Genomic DNA, 22,449 nt, shown 5'->3' with positions numbered 1-22,449 from the left:
AGTTAATGTATAGTCACAATACTCTTGACTGGAAGGATGCGTATTTATAGACTACTACAGCACTTCTGGTCCCGGCTGCAAGAAAGATCAAGATGGTGGCCAGGACTCAGCTCTGGATTGTGTTTCAATAAGTTTGGAAATATTTTTGTAAAGCAGTAAAGTGAAAAGCTGCAGCAGGGGACTCTGTTCCGCTTTCTTAGTTATTCTTTAACGTTTTGAAATAATTGTGGGTTTAAAAGTTAGTGTCACGGGGTTTTAAGTAGGAATCCTCGCATTAGCCTTGTGTATAAGAATAACCGTGACTTATTGACCAGCAGACTCTTATCAGATGAAGCCGACTAAAATGTTTTACTTTTAATTAATTTTATGAGTATGTATTAACGCTATGCTTGGTACTTTCCAATTAGTAATGGAAAGTACACTGATTTACAAAGGCTGGTAGTGAATGGTAACTCATTTACTAAATGTATGTTACGCTTAGTTCACCACAGTTACATGCTCAGAAAAGTCCTGTCCCAAAAGACTAGTCAAAAAGCCCTTTTTTGCCCTAGAAAAACTTGTTCTTAAATAAAATGTAATGGCAAAAAGGGTTAAAAGGAAGTGCTTTTAGGCAATTGGAAAAGATGGCTATTAGATATAGTATTGCAGTTCGGCATTATTCAAATAAATAGGGCTGACCTACAATACCTGACCATGACAAAGACCATTGTAGAAGAGTCGCACTATTTCTGAGGGAAAAAAGCAGTTCCCTTTTTATAATTTTATGCAAACCTTTAAAACGTATCTGTTTAACCCTTTCAGGACCAAGGTCATTTTGGCCCTTGGGGACAAGCCCCATTTTTTTTAAAATCTGACATGTGTCATTTTATGTGGTAATAACTCTGGAATGCTTTTGCCTATCCAAGCGATTCTGAGATTGTTTTCTCGTGACATATTGTACTTTATGTTAGTGGAAAATGTGGTCAATAAATTCATTGCTTATTTGTGAAAAACACAAAAGTGTAATGAAAATGTGCAAAAATTATTATTTTTCTAATTTTAAATGTATTTATTTGTAAAACAGCTAGTAATACCACACAAAATTGTTGCTAATGAACATCCCCTATATGTCTACTTTATATTTGCATCGTTTTTGAACATTATTTAATTTTTCTAGGACATTACAAGGCTTAGAACTTTAGCAGCAATTTCTGACATTTTCAAGAAAATTTCAAAAGGTTATTTTTCAAGGACCCGTTCAGTTCTGAAGACTCTTTGAGGGCCTTATGTACTAGATAGACCCCATAAATCACCCCATTTTAAAAACTGCACCCCTCAAAGTATTCAAAACAGCATTCAGAAAGTGTTTTAACCATTTAGGCATTTCACAGGAATTAAAGCAAAGTAGAGGTGAAATTTACAAATTTCTTTTTTTTTGCCAAAATTCATTTGTAATAAAAAAAATTCTGTAACACAGAAAGTTTTACCAGAGAAATGCAACTCAATATTTATTGCCCAGATTCTGCAGTTTTTAGAAATATCCCACACCTGGCCCTAGTATGCTACTGGACTGAAACACCGGCCTAAGAATCAGAGCACCTAGTGGATTTTGGGACAATGAATAAAGAATAAAAAGCACCCCACAACTTGTAAAGCTATTTCTCCCGATTACGGCAATACCCCATATGTGGTAATAAACTGCTGTTTGGACCCACGGCAGAGCTCAGAAGGGAGGGAGCGCCGTTTGGCTTTTGGAGCGCAGATGTTGCTTGGTAATAGTTCGGTTTGGTGTTTTGATGGTATTTCAGTTTATAATGTGGGGGCGTATGTAAGCTGGGCAGAGAACATCAGGGCATAATAAGAGGGTATAATAATGGGGTAAATAAATAATAATTCATAGATATGTGGCCGGTGTCGCACTGATAAATGGTGCCGGATGTTATCCGCTTTTGGAACGCTCTACACAATTTCTGTCGCTATCTTCTGAGCACCAGAACTTTTTTATTTTTTCTCCACCGGAGCTGTGCGAGGGCTTATTTGTTCCGTTAAAATCTGTAGTTTTCATTGGAACAATTTTAGGGTACATCACTTTTTATTTGATTTTTTTGGCAAGCAAAGTAACAAAAAAACATAAATTTTGACAATGTTTTTTGTCTTATTTTTTATTAATTTTTTTTACAGTGTTCACCGTATGCTATAAATGAAATTTTACTTGATTCTACGGGTCGATACTATTGCGGCGATACCATATGTATATCGTTTTTTTTTATGTTTTGTGGTGTTTGCCCAATATAATCACTTTTCTATAAAAAAAAAAAATTTATGTCACCATATACTGAGAGCCAGAACTTTTTTTCTTTTTCAGTCAAAAAAGCTGTGTAAGGGCTTGTTTTTTGCGGGACGGGTTGTAATTTTTATTGGTACTGTTTTGGGGTACATGCGACTTTTTGATCACTTTTTATTCTACATTTTGGTAGGGGTGATGACCAAAAAAATAGTGATGCTGGCATTGTTTTTTTTAAATTTTTTGCGGTGTTCACCGTGCGGGAAAAATGATATTATAGTTTTACAGTTTGGGTTGTTACAAACGCGGTGACACCAAATATGTGTACTTTATTAACATTTTCAAAAGCATTTTTTGTTTTTAAACTTTTATAAAACATTTTTATTACTTTTTTTTAAACATTTTTTTATGTAAAACGCCCGAATTACGCCTGAAAACACTGCGTGTGAACATACCCTGAGAGTCACACTGACAGGAAGGCTATGAGGAAGAGCCTCCGGCTGGTCCTCGTAGGCTTCCGTGCATGGCAGACCCGGAGGCCGCTGTATGGCCTCCGTTTTTACCATGCAACCCACGGCAGCACCCACAGTCGGTCCCCGGGAAAGTTTGTTGTAGCAACAAACTTTCCAGTTTGTTGCTACAACAAACTTTCCCTGCGATCACATGATTGGGACCTGAACCAATCAGGTCACGATCATGTCTCTGGGAACGGAGACAGGGGTTAACAGCGCGATCCGGGTGAGCACTACTCTGAGACGCCCGGATCGCGCTTTTAACACCCACTGTGAATTCACGTCGGCGCTGCACAGAGACCAGCAAGCACCGACGTGAATTTACTGTGAGCGGTCGGGAAACAGTTAAAAATGGTGATCATATTCTCTGTAGCCAAACCGATTGTCAGAGAACAGGTTCTGGGGAGCCGCGGACACTGACACCGCCAGCGTCAGAGCGATCTCCCCAGCGCTATGCTGGCAAAAGCAGGGGGTATATGCGAATAGGGCGTGAATCTACATATTGTCGGCATGAAAGGGTTAAGGGCAGCATTGGATGGGGGCAGATCTACTCTACTGTTACCACAAATGATCAAATGATCCCAAGTTCAAGTCTCCTAGTGGGACTAAGAAAATGTTATAAAAAAACAAGTAAAAAGGCTAAAAAAAACAACTTTTTTGTTCCTTCTAAAATGCTTTATTGTGGAAAAAAAAACTACCATATACAAAAATGAAAATCGAGCATCCATAAAGACCCATGCAATAATATTCTCATCTTACTTATCCCGCATGATTAATGCCGTAAAATAAATCCTAAAGCAAAATTCCGGAATTGCGGTTTTATTTTTTAATCCTGCCACCCAAAAAAAGGAATAAAAAGTAATCTAAAAGTCATATGTACCCTTAATGGTAGCAAGGAAAACGTCATCTTGTCTCGCAAAAAACAAGCCCCATAATGCTACGTCCACTGACAAACAAAAATGTTATGGCTTTTGGAACACAGCAACATAAAATCAAATGATTTTCTAAAAAGAAATTATTGTGAAAAAGTAGAAAACATATTAATGAACTGTATCCATTTAATATTGTCATCGTATCAACCCGCAGAGTAAAGTTAGCATGATATTTACACTGCATGGTGAATGCAGTAGAAATAAAACCTAAAAACAGAAACAAAAAAAATAGAATTGCTGTTTTTTTTGTTTTTTTTCAATCCCCCCAAAATAATTGATTCAACATATTATATGTAACCCAAAATAGTGCCATTAAGTCCTCAAAAAGCTATGTTGATGGAAAAAAATAAAAGTTATCGCTATCGGAATGCAGAGCTAAAAAAAAATCTGCTGCATCACTTAAAGTAGACCTGTCATCTGCTTAAAAAACTGCACCTGACAGCTAAGTTGGATTGTCGGCAACTTACAGATCCTGGTGATTTTTCTTTTCTTCAAACCACCCACCGTTCCAGATATATTGGTATCGTTAGTTTTGGTATCCGATATGCATATCGGGCACTAAAATTAATGGACCCAATATCTCAGGTACGGTGGAGGTAAGAAGAAAAAAACAACAGTGCCAGAATCTGTGAAACGCCGGCAATCTAAGGGCTTGTCCACACACAACGGAATTGCTGCAGAAAATGTCTGCAGCAATTCCATTGAAAAACGCAGACATTCCGCTGCGGCAAAAACGCACCATTTCCTGCCGTCTTTACGGCAGAAAATGGTGCGTATTTTGATGCGTTTTTCACAATGTTAGGAGACGGAGACATCTCTTTTGGCCACTTTCCGCAGCAGGAATTGACATGCTGCGGTCCGAAAAATATACGCCGCAAGTCAATTTCTGCTCTGAATTTTTATGCAGCATGTGGATGAGATTTGTTAAATCTCATCCACTATGCTACTACTGTATTCTGCTGCGTTTTTGTCGGTCCAAAATTCTGTGGCTATTCCGGAGCGTGTGGACGAGCCCTAACTGAGTTGTCAGCTGCAGTTTTTTAGGCAGGTGGCAGGTCCTCTTTAAAGCCCCAGCTAATGGGGTTAACCATTCTAATATGCGTAACCTGAACTTATGGACATGGATTTTTATCTATGTATTTGGTTTCAAATATGATTTAAGGGGACAAGAGGAATTGAGGTAATCCGCACTCAAACCTAAATTTCACTTTTACCTATAGGTGTGCTTTATATTCAGTGACAGCTTCCAATTTACAGCCACCTATGTTCTGTTTATAGACTTGCAGACACAGGCCATCATAAAACAGCCCGTATCTTGCAGTAGACAGAAGAGAATTTAAATGTCCTATTGGAATACTCCCTTTTGATTTTAATAATAACAAGGGTATATTATGATATTGCTCTTTATGCAATTTCCTAATATATTCATGATTTTCTAGGAAGATGAAGTACATCTAAATACTCCTCCAATGTTCTACCCATCTTCTTCTCCAGTACTGCTGCACCTTCCACACTGAGATAATGAAGACTAAGGCACCATGCACATGACCGTAGCAATGTGCATGGCCAGTGACTGCGGCACGGACGGCCGCGCAGTGTCATCCGCGGGCCGTCTGCAATTCACGGACCGCGCACATTGATTTAAATGAGCCAGGACTGCAAATGCAGCCCCGTAAAATGACTTGTCCTATTTTTTTGTGGTCCGGGCTCCCGGCCAATGCACAGACCATGTAAACCACGGTTGTGTGCATGGGCCCATAGAAATGAATGGTTCCGCAATTCATCCGCATTTTTGCGGATGAATTGCAGACGCATAAACACGTTCGTGTGCATGAGGCCTAAGAAATCACCCACTAGCACTTTCTGAGGGTTGAAAGAAAAAGGTAAAGTTACAGTAAGCTGATATCAGATATTAATATATAAATAAATTAATCCAATTAATTCAAGGTCATTTCATTTTACTCACTTAAGACCTGCACATTCGAGTTCTCACACTCTCCTTTCAACACCTGCTTTTATATACTTTCAAAACGGATTGCCCTCTGGTTGTCCTCAGGACATGAGTGATTTCCAGCTACACCCCAGCTTTCCTATGTCAGCATATCTTTCATATATGTGCCATATATTATGATATATCATGATTTTAGAATGCCACCACACTGGGCAACAGCAAGCGACAAAACAGTCACTGGACAAGAATTTCACAGAAACTTGACTAAGGCCTTATTCACACGAATGTGTTTCACGTGATTTTCACGCACGTTGCATGGACCTATGTCCAATGGGACTGTTCAGACAGTCCGTGATTTTCACGCAGCGTGTGTCCGCTGCGTAAAACTCACGACATGTCCTATGCTTGGGCGTTTTTCGCGCATCACGCACCCATTGAAGTCAATGGGTGCGTGAAAACCGCGCATGGCACACGGACGCACTTCTGTGTGCGGCGCGTGATTTGCGCTACAGTTGTTAAAGAAATTGAGTTTAAAAAAAAAAGCACCACATTCTTTGCAGTTTCTAACCATAAAAACCGCGTGTGATAAGGATGGCATAAGCGTGAAAATCACGCAGCCACGCACCATTCACTGATGACACATGGAAATGCAACGCACGCAAAATGCTGCGTTTTTTGCGTGCGCAAAACGCACACGTTCGTGTGAATAAGGCCTAAGGGTGTGCACACACAAACTCAAAAACATCTGAAAATACAGATTGTCAGACGTTTTTTAAGCCACTCCCGTTTTACGCTGCGTTTTTTACGCCCATTTTTTTTTAGCTGTTTTTCCATAGAGTCTATGAAAAACGGCTCCAAAAACGGCTGAAGAAGTGACATGCACTTCTTTTTCGCGGCCGTTTCTTTACGCGGCTGATATGAAAAACGGCTGTGGAAAAAATGGCCTGTCGGAACAGAACGCCGTTTTTGACATTGAAATCAATGGGCAGATGTTTGGAGGCATTCTGCTTCCAATTTTTCAGCCGTTTTTCGGGATGTTTACGGCCCGAAAAACGTCTGAAAAAAACTCTGTGTGAACATACCCGTAGAGTGAATCTTCTCTATGCTGTTAAGAGTAATGACAGATAGCACTATATAGTGCACAGAGGGTAACTTGAAGCTTCTGGGCCCTAATGCAAAATCTGTAACAGGGCCCCCCCAACTACCATGTGCCATTTATAAGGGTGCAGTCACACTCGACAAATTTTGTTGCAGACATTTTCTTTGATCAGGTCTATTCATCTGAATGGGGTTGTTTCTGCAGCAGGTGCATGGATATTGCATGTCCCATTCAGAAGAATGGGACTGATTTTCAGTTGCAGAAAATTCCTGCAACAAAATCTGCTGTGTGTGACTGCACCCTAATACTGGTGTCTTAGGCTGGATTCACACATCGCGTATTTGTTGCAGATTTTGTTGCCGAAAAAAATCTGTCAAAAAAGGTAGAAGTGGATCCAGGAGGAAGGAGAAGTATAAGTTCTTCCTTTATATTTCCCATTCTTTTTAAACCACTTCTGGCTTTGCCTAAAAAAATCTGAATCAAAATCTGCAACAAAATCTACAGCAAATACACGATGTGTGAATCCAGCCTCATGTGGCAGAGGGGCCTTAAAGAGGCTCTGTCACCAGATTTTGCAACCCCTATCTGCTATTGCAGCAGATCGGCGCTGCAATGTAGATTACAGTAACGTTTTTATTTTTAAAAAACGAGCATTTTTGGCCAAGTTATGACCATTTTCGTATTTATGCAAATAAGGCTTGCAAAAGTCCAAGTGGGCGTGTTGAAAAGTAAAAGTACAACTGGGCGTGTATTATGTGCGTACATCGGGGCGTTTTTACTACTTTTACTAGCTGGGCGTTCTGATGAGAAGTCTCATCCACTTCTCTTCAGAACGCCCAGCTTCTGGCAGTGCAGATCTGTGACGTCACTCACAGGTCCTGCATCGTGTCGGCCACATCGGCACCAGAGGCTACAGTTGATTCTGCAGCAGCATCAGCATTTGCAGGTAAGTAGCTACATCGACTTACCTGCAAACGCCGATGCTGCTGCAGAATCATCTGGTGCCGACACGATGCAGGACCTGTGAGTGACGTCACAGTGCTGCACTGCCAGAAGCTGGGCGTTGTGAAGAGAAGTGGATGACACTCTATACACAACGCCCAGCTAGTAATAGTAGTAAACACGCCCCGATGTACGCACATAATACACGCCCAGTTGTACTTTTACTTTTCAACACGCCCAGTTGTACTTTTGCAAGCCTCATTTGCATAAATACGAAAATGGTCATAACTTGGCCAAAAATGCTCGTTTTTTAAAAATAAAAACGTTACTGTAATCTACATTGCAGCGCCTATCTGCTGCAATAGCAGATAGGGGTTGCAAAATCTGGTGACAGAGCCTCTTTAAGGCTTTAGCTTTGGAGATAATTTGAGTGAATTAAATATTTAGTTAAACTAGCTACATTAAGGGGACCCCCAGGGGAGTCACGGGGAATCAACTAGGAAAATTGTAACATTTTCCAATTTCCGTCATTTTACCCTATATAGTGCTTACAAAATTAAAATGTATTTATTGGTGCCATATCCGCTTGGGACAATCACGTTTTGTTAGACAGGCCCACCTGAAAACAGGATGTTTAGCTGCTGGGACCCCCATAAATCAACTGCAATCGCAATGAAACTGGAGAAGTGTTTGATTATCCTGCAGCGCTTCCACGGGAGAAATTAGGGATTATATTATTTATACCCATCAAAACCAATAGGCAGTGCGTGTATAGAGAAAGAGAGAAACACTCTTTGTAGCTGTTCTCCATTCGAGTTAATGGATGGCAGTTATGAATAAGGAATCTCCAATTATAAACTCAGAATTCCCTAATAGAGTATTTGAGAATGAGTTCTAAACCAGACAACATCTTTAAAGCCCCATCTGTTTGGAAAAAAAAAGTAAAAAATATTTAGGTAGACTGGAAAATTAAAAAATATTGATTTTCATCTTTATAAGTGATTTTTGCACTGGGAATTAAGACATCGATGACCCTTCATCATGAAAGAGTTAATGACAAAGGTTTGAGTAATGGAACAAATATGCACATCCTTCCTATTAGAGGTTAATCATTGTGTCTTCTGTCATCTAAAGGCTGGGTTCACACGACCTATTTTCAGACGTAAACGAGGCGTATTATGCCTCGTTTTACGTCTGAAAATAAGGTTACAATACGAGGGCAAACATCTGCCCATTCATTTGAATGGGTTTGCCGACGTACTGTGCAGACAACCTGTCATTTACGCGTCGTCGTTTGACAGATGTCAAATGACGACGCGTAAAAATACAGCCTCGTCAAAAGAAGTGCAGGACATTTCTTTCAGACGTAATTTGAGCCGTTCTTCATTGAACTCAATGAAGAGCAGCTCAAAATTTACGGCTGTCAGAGAAGCATCGCAAAATGCGAGGAGGAGCATTTACGACTGAAACGAGGCAGCTGTTTTCTCCTGAAAACAGTCTGTCTTTTCAGACGTAAATGCCTGCTATCGTGTGCACATACCCTAAGGGGTGATCTCGCTGTAAATGACAGGTTACAACGAGATCACGCTTCCTCTGCTGTAACTACCACAGAAACAGTAACGAAGTGCAGAGATTGTGAATAGACATCCCGTGGAATGTCTATTCACTGTCTAAACACTTCAGTATTGTTAGGGTATGTTCACACGGCGGGGGTCCGTAACGGCTGAAATTGCGGGGATGTTTCAGCCTGAAAACATCCCCGTAATTTCAGCCGTAACGGCATGTGCAGGTGCTTGAATGCCACGTCAATTACGGACGTAATTGGCGCTGCTATTCATTGGAGTCAATGAATAACGGCTCCAATTACGGCCAAAGAAGTGACAGGTCACTTCTTTGACGCGGGCGTCTATTTACGCGCCGTCATTTGACAGCGGCGCGTAAATATACGCCTCGTGTGAACAGACAAACGTCTGCCCATTGCTTTCAATGGGCAGATGTTTGTCAGCGCTATTGAGGCGCTATTTTCAGACGTAAATCGGGGCAAAAACGCCCGAATTACGTCCGTAAATAGGCCGTGTGAACATACCCTTAATGTGTTAGTATAAGACAGCACATAAGGATCAAGCAGGATTCCTATGCGCTGTCTAAATGAATGGAGAGGAGTGCATTATGCTGATTGGTCAGCGTCATACACTCCTCTGTACAACGCCCACTTGGTCTAAAGAAACTCATTAGCATAAATCTAAAACATCTAATAAAGTGGTAAAAATAGATCATTTTTTAAATAAAAAGCACTGCTGTCACCTACATTATAGCATCCATCTCCTTATGTAGGAGATAGGGCACTTATAATGTGGTGATAGAGCCTCTTTAACTCTTTTTTACTTTTTTTTTTAGTCACCCTAGGGGACTTCAACCAGCGATCATTAGATCGCTTGCATGATATACTGCAATACTAATGTATTGCAGTATATCGTGATTCTGACAGGCATCTATTAAGCCCTGCCGCAGGCAGGCCTTAATAGGTGCACAAAGATGGCGGACCCTGGGGCCTTCATCAGGCCCCCAGGCAGCCATAACAACCATCACCCCTCCCACGATTGCGTTGCGAGGGGGCGCGATGAGCTGTTAGAGGGGGTCGCCCCCCTCTTTCTAACGATTTAAATGCTGCAGTCACTATTGACCGCAGCATTTAACGAGTTAAACAAGCGGGATTGCGCTCGAGCGCCATGCCGCTCGTTACTCTGAACTGTCGGCTGTAACAAACAGCCGACACCGGCATCGTATGGAGTGGGTTCACTCCATGAGCCCGCTCCATACTTCCCCTACCCGACTTTGGCGTATGGATACGTCAAATGTCGGGAAGGGGTTAATATCCGCCCTCCCCTCCAGTAATACACATCACATGAGAAATTGTCAGGAGTCTTTGTAATGTTTGTCAGAGTGAGAAGAAATATCTCACCTGAGCATATGAAATGGTGAGAAGTAGCGGGGGCAGCAGGGGAGCCTGTATGCCAGTGAGAGGGGAAGTCTGTGTTGGTAACATTAATATATCTTGATATTTCCTGGAGAGTACCAGTTTAACTAGAGGACTTTGTTCACAATTAGATTTCGTTTTTCGTTCTATATGACCTAACACTTCTTTTTTCTCTTCTTCCCACTTTCCCTGAGGGTGTCTGTCACTGTGACTCTTGCCACCTGCTTCACTCAGGTGTGAGGGTTTCCATGGCAACCATCTCCGGGGCAGTACAGGCTGAAGCACGCCTAATGTTCCCTTGTCTTCCATTATTAACCACTTCTGTCCGGGGGCATCTTCATACTTCTAAATTATCTCGTGTTTTAGGAATTTTAGAGGCCTGAGGCTCAAGACCCCATGACCTATTATAAACCTTTCTTATTACCAACAATTCTTGAAAGGCCCCAGCAAGAACTTGTTTAGGTTTGGATACGCATGACTGTCATGTTTTGCATTGCAAGATGATGGTTACAACACTTTTCACTTAGTATCAGTTTTTAAATTAGTATTTTTTGCTTTTTGCTTTCCTCGCCAAAGGCATAAATTGTCATTTGAACTAATCTTGAGTTCACACGTTGTCAGGAGGTGTGGGTGCCCATCAACATAAAAAAAATTCAATGTATTTTTAAGTGAAATGTATAACAAAATGAGTACATGCAAAACATGTCTTGCTTAGAGGGCACTTTATATATGTTTAGAGTTTTGAATCAAAATCTCTATGGCTGAGTTTATGTTACCACTACCATCCTACCGAAAATATTACAATTTACACCTAGCAATTATTGCTATGTCTAAATGGCCCAAATTATTGGGCTCTTAACATCTATTTATTATTCAATTCACATATAAATTCCTCATCTGGTCCCTTTTTTTTTTATCCAATCAGGATTGGGTCCAAAAAAGGAGTAGAAGTATAAGCAGGGGTGGACTTCTCTGGCAGTAAATATCATAGTGATTTGCCACCATAACCATAGATGGGTTGACATATTGCATTTGAGAATCCTTCATCTCTTTGCAGGCCTTGCACTAAGTTTTTTTAGGTCGTCTCCTCACAGACAACACCTTTCATATTGGAGCTGCCAAACAGCTTATTTTGCCATGGGAATCCACCAGCAGCCAGACCTGTCCTCTGCAGATGAATATCCGTCTATATAATACACTGGCAGATTGAGTCCGCCACTCTGGTCATAGAGGGGGGTCCCAAACAGCGGACCCTCCTCTTTGACGACCATATGCCCCAATATGGCTTAAGAACAAGGGTTATCTTCATGAGAGGTTATCTTTCTAAATACTTGAGTGGTCAGCCTATTCCTGGGTATAAGTATTTCCTTCATACTTTTCTTCTTCAAGTTCCCTTCCTACCATGTACGTCTGCAAACAAACCCGGAGTCAGAGGCGTCACTAGCACCGGACCCAAGCCCCAGATCTTTGGCCCAGTGCCCCGGATCCCCGGGCGACTGCCGCTACAGGGGTCGCAGCGGTCGCAACCCCCGCACCGCTAAAGAAATTGACTATAGTAACTGGGGCCTATGTCATAAAATACATGGGCCCCTGTTACTATAGTGACCACACATACTGACCCTCCTTCCCGAGTGCAGCGGAAGTTTTGACGTCTTCCCGCGTAATGATGTGACGACACTGGATGGTGTCGAGACATCCGCTATACCGAAGAGCTGGGTAAGGCCTGATTTACACGAGCGTGTGCGTTTTGCGCGCGCAAAAAACGCTGCGTTTTGCGCGCGCAAAAGGCATTTGACAGCTCCGTGTGTCATCCATGTATGATGCGCGGCTGCGTGATTTTCACGCAGCCGCCATCATAGAGATGAGGTAGTCGACGCCCGTCACTGTCCAAGGTGCTGAAAGAGCTAACTGATCGGCAGTAACTCTTTCAGCACCCTCGACAGTGAATGCCGATCACAATATACACCAACCTGTGAATAAAAAAAGACGTTCAAACTTACCATGAACTGCCTGCTTCCTCCAGTCCGGTCTCCCGGCCGTTGCCTTGGTGACGCGTCCCTCTCTTGTCATCCGGCCCCACCTCCCAGGATGACGCGGCAGGCCATGAGACCGCTGCAGCCTGTGATTGGCTGCAGCCTGTGCTTGGCCTGTGATTGGCTGCAGCTGTCACTTGGCCTGAATTGTCATCCCGGGAGGTCGGACTGGAGGAAGGAGCCGGGACTTATCGGTAAGTCCGAACTTCTGTTTTTTTTTTCACGTATATGTATATTGTGATCGAAAGTCACTGTCCATGGTGCTGAAACAGTTTAAGTCTTTGAGCACCGTGGGCAGTGACTGTCTCCTGACGTCGCGTACCCGAACATTTTTTGCCGGGTTCGGTCAAAACGAGTTCGGCCGAACCCGGTGAAGTTCGGTGCGCTCATCTCTAATTTGACACTCCGTTTGGATGTTTGTAAACAGAAAAGCACGTGGTGCTTTTCTGTTTACATTCATCCTTTTGACAGCTCTTGCGTGATTTTCGCGCATGCAACGCAGTAGCGTCCGTGTGGCATGCATTGTTTTCACGCACCCATTGACTTCAATGGGTGCGTGTTGCGTGAAAAACGCACGATTATAGAACATGTCGTGAGTTTTACGCAACGCACTCACGCTGCGCAAAATTCACGCATCGTCTAAACTGCCCCATAGAGTAATATAGGTGCGTACGACACGCGTGAAAAGCACGCGCGTCGCACGCGCGTATATTACGCTCGTGTAAATGAGGCCTAAGTGTAATATCATTACTGCCTGCTGGGGTCCTCTATCTAAGCCTGCCTATTGGTAATCTTAGATACATGGTCCAACAGACAGCATCACACATGGACTTAGATACGGGACCCCAGCAGACAGCAATCTTATCCTGTATAAGATTACTGTCTGCTGGGGTTCTGTATCTAAGACTGCCTTGTGGTAAGCTTAGATACATGGTCCAACAGACAGCCTCACACATGGGCTTAGATAAAGGACCCATGTGTGATACTGTCTGTTGAACCATGTATCTAAGCTTACCACAAGGCAGGCTTAGATACAGGAACCCAGCAGACAGTAATCTTATACTGTATAAGATTACTGTCTGCTGGGGCCCTGCATCTAAGCCTAACATGTGTTAAGCTTAGATAAAGGGTCCAACAGACAGTATCACACATGGGCCCTGTATCTAAGCCTACCACATGTGTCACTAATGTTTTTTTGTGTTTGTGTTTTTTTACAGTGTTTGTCATTGGACTATGTCGGATTCGAGGACTACTTCGATGACGGCTTTTTGTATTTTCAATAAAATGGTTAATGAGGGTTGTGTGGGGGGTGTTTTATTTTAATAAAATATATTTTTTCTATGTCTTTGTATTTTCTTTTAAACTTTATTACTACTGCATTAGTAATGGCCGCTGGCTGCAGAGGCTAAAACTAACCCCCATTATTACCCCGGTACCCAACGCCACCAGGGGTACCGGAAAGAGCTGGGTACGATCCAGTACCGACCATCTGTAGTGATGGTCGGGCACTGGGGTGGCCGAAGCCTGGTATTATTAGGCTGGGAAAGGCCAAAAACAGTGGCATTTCCCATCCTGGTAATGCTAGCCTGCTGCTGCTATGTTGCATCTGGCTGGTTATGAAAAATAGGGGGGACCCCACGTCATTTTTTTTTTTTTAAATGGAATAAACTTCGTGCGGTCCCCCCCAGTGCCCGACCTACAAAACAGGTATCGTACCCATCTCTTCCCGGTACCCCTGGTGGTGGTGGGTACCGGAGTAATAATGTGGGTTAGTGTTAGCCTGTGCACCGGCTAACACCAAGCCTCGCCTTAGTAATGGACGCTGTCAATCAGCCAACGGCCATTACTAAGTTGGTAGTAACAAAGTTTAAAAAAATACAAGGGCATTGAAAAAATATTTTATTGAAATAAAAAATCACCACATCCCTCATTAATCTCTTCCCGTACCTTGACGTAATTGCACGTCAAGGTGAGCAGTAACTTCGCGCACCTTGACGTGCAGTTACGTCTGTACTTTGACAGTTAACCGGCGCGCGGCGCTACAATGCAGCGGCGGTTAACTGTGCAGGGTGTCTGCCCTGCATTCCCTGTTGCCGATCAGTGGCCCGGCGCTCTCCTCATTTCGGCAGTTAACCCCTTAGATGCAGCGCTTGATGGCGATCGCCGCATTTAAAGTGTTTAGAGCAGATCGGAAACCCCCACATGAAATCATGGGGGCTGGCGATGGTTGCTATGGCATCCGGAAGCCAGACAATGGCCTCGGGGCTTGCATGTCTGGAAGCCTAGGTAGTGTAATGTATTCTAACAGCGATCAGAGTTTCAAGTCTCTTAGTCCCCTAGTGGGACAAGTAAAAAAAAGTACAAAAAAGATAATAAAAATGTTTTAAAAAAGTGTAAAAATAAAAGTTATAAGTTACATAAGTCTTTTATTATAGGAATTTTTTTTTAACACGTTAAAGAAAGTGCACATATTTGGTATCACTGCGTTCGTAACGACCCAAGCTATAATGTTATTTTTCCTGCACGGTAATCACCGCAAAAAAATAATTAAAAGACAATGCCAGAATCACAATTTTTTTGGTCACCACCCCTCCCAAAATATACAATAAAAAATGATAATACAGTTGCATGTAAGCCAAAATAGTACCAATAAAAATTACAACCCGTCCCGCACAAAACAAGCCCTCACACAGCTTTTTTGACTGAATTAATTATTATTATTAAAAATTATTTTATAAAAAAAGTGATTTCATTGCGCAAACACTGTAAAACATATAAAAAAAACCGATATACATATGGTATCACCGTAATCGTATTGACCCGCAGAATCAAGTAAAATTTTCATTTATAGCCCAGGGTGAACGGCGTAAAAAAAAAGAAAAAAAAAACGTTGTCAGAATTGATGGTTTTTGGTCACCTTGCTTGCCAAAAAATTGAATAAAAAGTGATAAAAAAACGCATGTACCCCAAAATGGTGCCAATGAAAACTACAGATTGTCCCGCAATAAATAAGCCCTCACACAGCTCCATTGGAGAAAAAAATAAAAAAGTTATGGCTCCCAGAGTATGGCGATGCTAAATATGCAGTGTTCCAAAAGCTGATAACATCTGGCACCATTTATCAGTGCGACACTGGCCACACATCTGCGGATTATTATTTATTTACCCCATTATTATGCGCTCTTACTATGCCCCTGATGTACCCCGCACAGCTTACATATGCCCCCACATTATAAAATGAAACACCAGCAATACCCCATTCAGAACAACTACCAAGCTAAATCTGCACTCCAAAAGCCAAATGGCACTCCCTCTCTTATGAGCTCTACAGTGTGCCCAAACAGCAGTTTACATCCACAGATATGGCATCTCCATATCCGGGAGAACCCGATTAATATTTTATAGGTATTTGGGAAAAAATAGAGCCAAGATCCAGAGCTGAGTGTGAGTAAAAAGGAACTCCTGTTCCAATTTTATTGATGTAACAAAAATAAGAAGAACTAAAAAGAGATAGTTCTGTAGTGTAGCAGAGTACAAATATGAGTGATAGGTGAAGGATCAGAATAAACCCCGTTGAATTGTGCCTAAGCGTTTCTGACACGTCTTGTGTCCTTATTCATGGCATGCACTCAGCGCTGGATCTTGGCTCTATTTTTTCCCTGTTGTTCGCCGCTGGCCGTGCGGGAATCCGGGCGCTGTCGGTTCTCAGACACAACTAATGGTGAGCTGGAGGATTACCCCCCCCTCCTCCCCATTCGTAATTTTTGTGAGGTATTTTTCTTCAGTGGCACAAACTGGGCACAACATATTGTGCACTAAAATGGCATATCAGTGGAAAATTTTAATTTTCACTCCGCACCATCAATTGCGCATTAAGCCCTTAATGCACCATGACTTTAGCATGTCATGGTGTGGGGGAATGTATGGAGTGGGCTCAAGCTCTGAGCCCGTGCCATACTGTGTATTACAGCTGACACAGGGCTAACCGACAGGAACAGCGATCGCGCAGTTACAGGAGCCTGTAAAAATGACAATATGCTGCAATATACTGTATTAGTAAAAAAAAAATAATAAATATTTAAAGTCCAAAGTCAGACAGTAATAGCACACAAAATAGTTACTATTTCATATATCCCATATGTCTACTTTATGTTTGCATAATTTTTTGAACATTCTTTTATTTTTCCAGGACGTTACAAGGCTTAGAACTTTAGAAGCAATTTCTCATATTTTCAAGAAAATGTCAAAAGGCCATTTTGAAAACTGCACCCCTCAAAGTGTCCAAAACAGCATTCAGAAAGTGTTTTAACCCCATAGGCATTTCTCAGGAATTAAAGCAATGTAGAGGTGAAATTTACACATGTAATTTTTTTTGCCAAAATTCATTTGTAAGGCTGCGTTCACACGGAGTTTTTTGCAGGAGGAAAATTCCTCCTGCAAAAACTGCTCCAGTAGGTTTTTGCACAGTGGTTTGACAAAAACTCGTCAAAACACTCGTCGAGGGTTTTTTTTCCTCTTTCTGACTCATTGAAATGGGGTTTTGGAGGAGGAAACCGCCTCAAGATGGGTCATGTTGCTTCTTTTTACCACGACGAGTTTTTTTTACTCGTGGAAAAGAAAAACTCGTCTGCCTCCCATTGAAATCAATGGGAGGCATTTTCGGGCGGTTTTTGAGGAGTTTTTTGGTGTGGTTTCTGCCCCAAAAAACTTGTCAAAAAACTCCGTGTGAACAGGGCCTTATACAGTTTTTTCTGTAACACAGGAGGTCTATATTCCATAAAGCTAGCCCATACAGCTGCTATAGGGTCCATGGAGAAAGGTTGGCTGCATCTTTATAATGGGTTGTGAAATCCTGTGCAGGTATTCCCTCTCCACAGGCCCTACAACATTAACAAACAAGAGTGTGAGGAATATACTCAAGAATCCTTTTTAAAAGATGGCTCAAACAAGCATTAAGTGGTCCTATCCAAGGTGTTTATGGGTGTGGTAGTGTTAGGCTGGATTCACACAAGCATGTTCTGTCCGTAAAGGACGGAACGTATTTTGGCCGCAAGTCCCAGACCGAACACACTGCAGGGAGCCGGGCTCCTAGCATCATAGTTGTGTACGACGCTAGGAGTCCCTGCCTCGTTGCGGGACAACTGTCCCGTACTGTAATTATGTTTTCAGTACGGGACAGTAGTTCCACGCAGAGGCAGGGACTACTAGCGTCGTACATAACTATGATGCTAGGAGCCCGGCTCCATGCAGTGTGTTCGGTCCGAGACTTGCGGCCGAAATACGCTCCGTCCTTTACGGACCGAACATGCTCGTGGAATCCAGCCTTAGCCAACATCAAGGGAGAGCCCCATTTTAAACTCCGCTATAGGTCCCCTCAGCTCTATATACACTCCGGGTTGTGCCATATAAATGGAAGATAATTGTCATTTGTGTTCCATGAGAGACAAAAAGTAAGACTGGGTGTGCTGGATGATTTGTTGAATGACCTTAAAAGGAGTATGAATGTATTCTTTCATATACATGATATTCTAAATATCTTTAGTAGATTGCTTGAGATGGTTTACTTATAAAGGGAATTTCTCTGATTTCCATATTAGAGTTGGGAGGAATTGTTTCCGCTCGTGTGGCAAATGACTGCTTCATCATTGGGTTGTTTTGCCTTCTTCTTTTGGTTGGAGTTGATAGGCTGGTGTCTTATATCATTCTTATTATGTTATTATATTACTATGTTCTGTATTGGATCTATACTTCAATAAAGGTTAAATAAGATATTAGAAGAAATGTAGTAAAAGATATTTATATTGCTCCTGTACCACTCCGTACTAGACTATAAGCACTACCTGGATTTTGGACCCCAGTTAGCACGGTTGGAACTTGGGTGACGTCTCAGTTTCTGTAACTACCATACAAGTAAAGGAGAGTTACAGAAACAGGCTAAGCTCACTGTGCTACGCTGTTTTTGTAACTCCCTTTCACTTCTATTGGAGTCAAGGACACAGCGTAGCTAAGCAAGCTAGGCTGTCTCCATACTCCTGACCACGTCGTCAGTCAGTGGCTGGAGAGCAGCAAGAGCAAGAGAAGGTAAGATGGAGGTCAGGGTGCCCCGTTCTAGAGATAGGTGTGGGTCCCATAGGTGTGACTGCATCTATTGGACATTTATGGCAGATCTTGTAGATATGCCATAAATGTCCACCATGGGAAAACCCTTTGTACCACCACAAGGAGGTAAAGATTTTGCAAGTAAGATTCCCAGATAGCCCCCAATAGACAGTCGGGCTACAGATGGCGGGTATGAACATATTTGTGGTCCAATCCAGGTCGATAACAGGCTGGCAATATCAAGCCCAGTAATCAGAATCAGGAAGCAAGGTAGAGATCAGGCAAGATACATGGTATACGGATAAGTTTGATCAAGCATAGTCAGACAAAAGCCAGGTCAAACACAGGGAATCACAAGGAACAACAGGAAAAATGTCAGGAAACTCACCACCGGTCCCAATCATGTGGCATCACCAGCAGAGGAGAGGCATGGTGTCCGGATGGGCCGACATACCACCCGCAGAGCAGAGGAAATGCCATGGTGCCTAATTTTGAGCCGCTGTTGATAGCTCCATTGACTATATAAGCTGAACTAGGGAGCTTGTATTGGCCTCGAAATTGCAGCTATTGCAGTTGTGTACACTGGTAAACATGGCAGATATTTGTACTTCCAACACTTCTATGATCTGCAGACATTAGTCAATTCAGGCATGACCGTCCAAAACCCATATAAATGCTTACCTATACTGTATATAAACCAGCACGAATAGTCCAGACATGGTCAGGTGTGAAATTGCTCTACAACTACAGTAAATACAGTGAAGCTTAAGGTCAGGCTTATTTGTAATGATGTGCAATTTTCTGTTGACTGTGCTTGGATATGCTGACATAAAGTGCACATAGAACCATCTAGTCTTTCCTTTACTTGAAGTTTTGCTTGTATTTTATGCTGTTCTCTAGACCTTTGTCTCTAGCGTTTCATAGCTGGAGTCACGCTGTTTTTAAATGAGACAAGTGTCAAGGAGTGTCTTAGTTCCTCCACTATCACTCCCTCCTCCTTGCAGCTCATCAGCGCTGATAAAAAGCCATTGATCCAGAACAGCAATCAAGGCTGCGAGGGCTCCTCCTCAATTTGTTCACTTAATTGTGTATACAAGTGATCTTCATTAAACATTACAGGGTCTGCTAAGGCCTATTGATTAACACCGACCAGGGATAATTCACTTTGCATTATTCTGTAGTAAAAACCTGTTTTTTATCCATCAACCTCTCCAGGGAGTGAAATGGAAGTTATGCAGACACTGCAATTAATTTGGTACAGGACTGATTATCATATTATTTGTAACACAGGCCATCCGTGTGAAATTCTGCTGACACCTTTTCAGATGAGGAATTCAAGGGATTTCCTTGTGTCCTATATTGTTTATAAGGCAATGTAGGGTAAATCATTTGACAGTAGTACAAGCATAGGAATTATTTATACATAGTCAGCTTGCACCTTTTGTTCAAACATCCACAACAAAGTTAACCTGGAGCCACACTGAGAAAACTTTTTAGGCCTAATCTTGATGCTATGTATAATTTAATAGATAATGTAATTTCTAAAATTAGATTAACAAGAAGTGCTCTTGAAAGAAAGTTTTAGTCATTCTCTTGGCCTCATCTTGGATAATGTATCCTAGGCAGCCGTTTTCTAAAGGATTTGCCATTCATGGTTCGTCTGTGTAAGTTTTCATTTTGGACGACAACGCTATAAGTTAAAACTACATATCGCCAGTCGATCTCTGCTATGATCTGTGGCCTGGTCAAGCTACAATTGATGGGATGCAGATCTGTTGTTTGGCATTAATGATTTTCTTTCGACTGCATCTAATAATGATCAAAAAAATCCAACACGGCAGATCAACTTTTCCAACGTCATCTGCCTTTGGTTGGTATCCGTCACGCTTGTTGATGTCATGAAAAGGTGTAGACAGTCGGCAGAAAATGGTCTAAATTGGCGTGTACGGTCATTCATAATCTTTAGGGAAGGCACCTGGCTCTAGCATAGTAAGACATTTGATCTAGTTTGTGGACATCCAGTTATAATGCACGGCCCAACTCCTATTCAACAATAAGGTGAGGAGGAGATCATGTAGTGTTCCCCTCAAGCTCTTTCATCTGAAAGCAATTCAGGGGGAAAATCTCAGATTTCCTATACTGGAAGTTGGAAAATTAAGCATCCACTCTTTTTTAAGACATGAACAGGTGCAAAGTCATAGCAGGTGGATTCTAATAAAGCTCACCCTCTGACATGTTAATGTTGTCTACAAGTATGGAAATCAAATTTTATCCCCCTTATGTCTATGTCTGAACTTCCCGCTTAACCGTTGTGATAAAATATGGTCCCCACCTGGGAATCAAATATCAATCCTCTAATGCTCTTATGTTTGTGATAAATGTAACAACTTCTGACTCTTCTGCAAGGTGCAGCTTTAATATATCCTTATTATCAATGGGACTTAGTATAACCGGTATGGAGTTTTTTTCCACTTTTTTGCAAATAATTAAAATACAAGTCGCTAAGACAATAGTTATCTGAATACAGTATTTAAAAAAAAATATCATCTGTTTGCGTGGACTAACAATAGAAAGAAATTACTGATGAAAATAAAACATCTCTATACATGACAGTTCTAACCGTCAGTGTCTTTTTGATTGACCATTCAAGGGTTTTATGAGGTAACATAGTTGGGAATGTCATTCAGAATGGCTTCAAGAAGCGGTCTGTCTAAGTAATGGCATTTACAAGCATGAAAAACAGGATATAAAAACGTCTACTACTGTCCAAACTAAATAAAAGGGAAATAAAAGGTAGAAAAACAGGTCAATCCCATAGGAAAGTTCATTGCTTAGTCTTTCTCGGTACATAAGAACATTTGCTTGCCATGATGGTATACATGCCACATTATGCATCGGAGTCATGTGCATTTGAACATTCATAACGTGATTAAACATGTGGAAAGTACATGGGAGCAGGTGAGCTGTACAGAATATGGAGAGGATGAGGAGGCTGGCAGAATTGTCTTGCATTGTACGCTACGGATATATTCAATTTCCTGCTATGTTTTACATTAAATCTGAATCCATATGAACTTAATATTTATATCAAAGAAATAGTTATAACCAGACAGCACTAATGAATAATCTTTTAATTAAGTCAGTTCAGAACTTGGCTTACTAGCTCAGACATGTAGCCTGAAAACAATACGGCAGCCATTTGTAGTGGTTTATGTGTACATGTGCATTTAGTGCATTGTAGGCATTTTAAGATTGTTGTTTTTTACTTATACATTTTTCCATGTATTCAGGGTATGACATTCTGAGACATCTGCTGTTGTATAGCAGATGCAAGTTTAGCTGAATTGTCTAAGAGGATGTTCTGCTTTCATGACTTTGATAAATATACTTTGTTGTTTTACTAATATGTCAGCTATGAATCAATTTATAACTACATAACACATTCTTTTTTCATTTCCAGAATTTATATCTACTCTATAACACAATGAAAGTGGAATGCTGAGTCACTTAAAGGGGTAGTCTAGGATTAGAAAAAAGGGTCTGTTTTTTTCTTTCAATTGTTTTATTTGTATTTTTAATTAGAAAAACGGTACTGCATACATATAATATAATAAGACAATATCAGGCAAGAGCTCCAATCA

The sequence above is a fragment of the Rhinoderma darwinii genome, chromosome 8 (genome assembly GCF_050947455.1).
Source record: "Rhinoderma darwinii isolate aRhiDar2 chromosome 8, aRhiDar2.hap1, whole genome shotgun sequence".
In the NCBI taxonomy this organism is placed as follows: Eukaryota; Metazoa; Chordata; class Amphibia; order Anura; family Rhinodermatidae; genus Rhinoderma; species Rhinoderma darwinii.
This window is presented reverse-complemented; position numbering follows the sequence as displayed.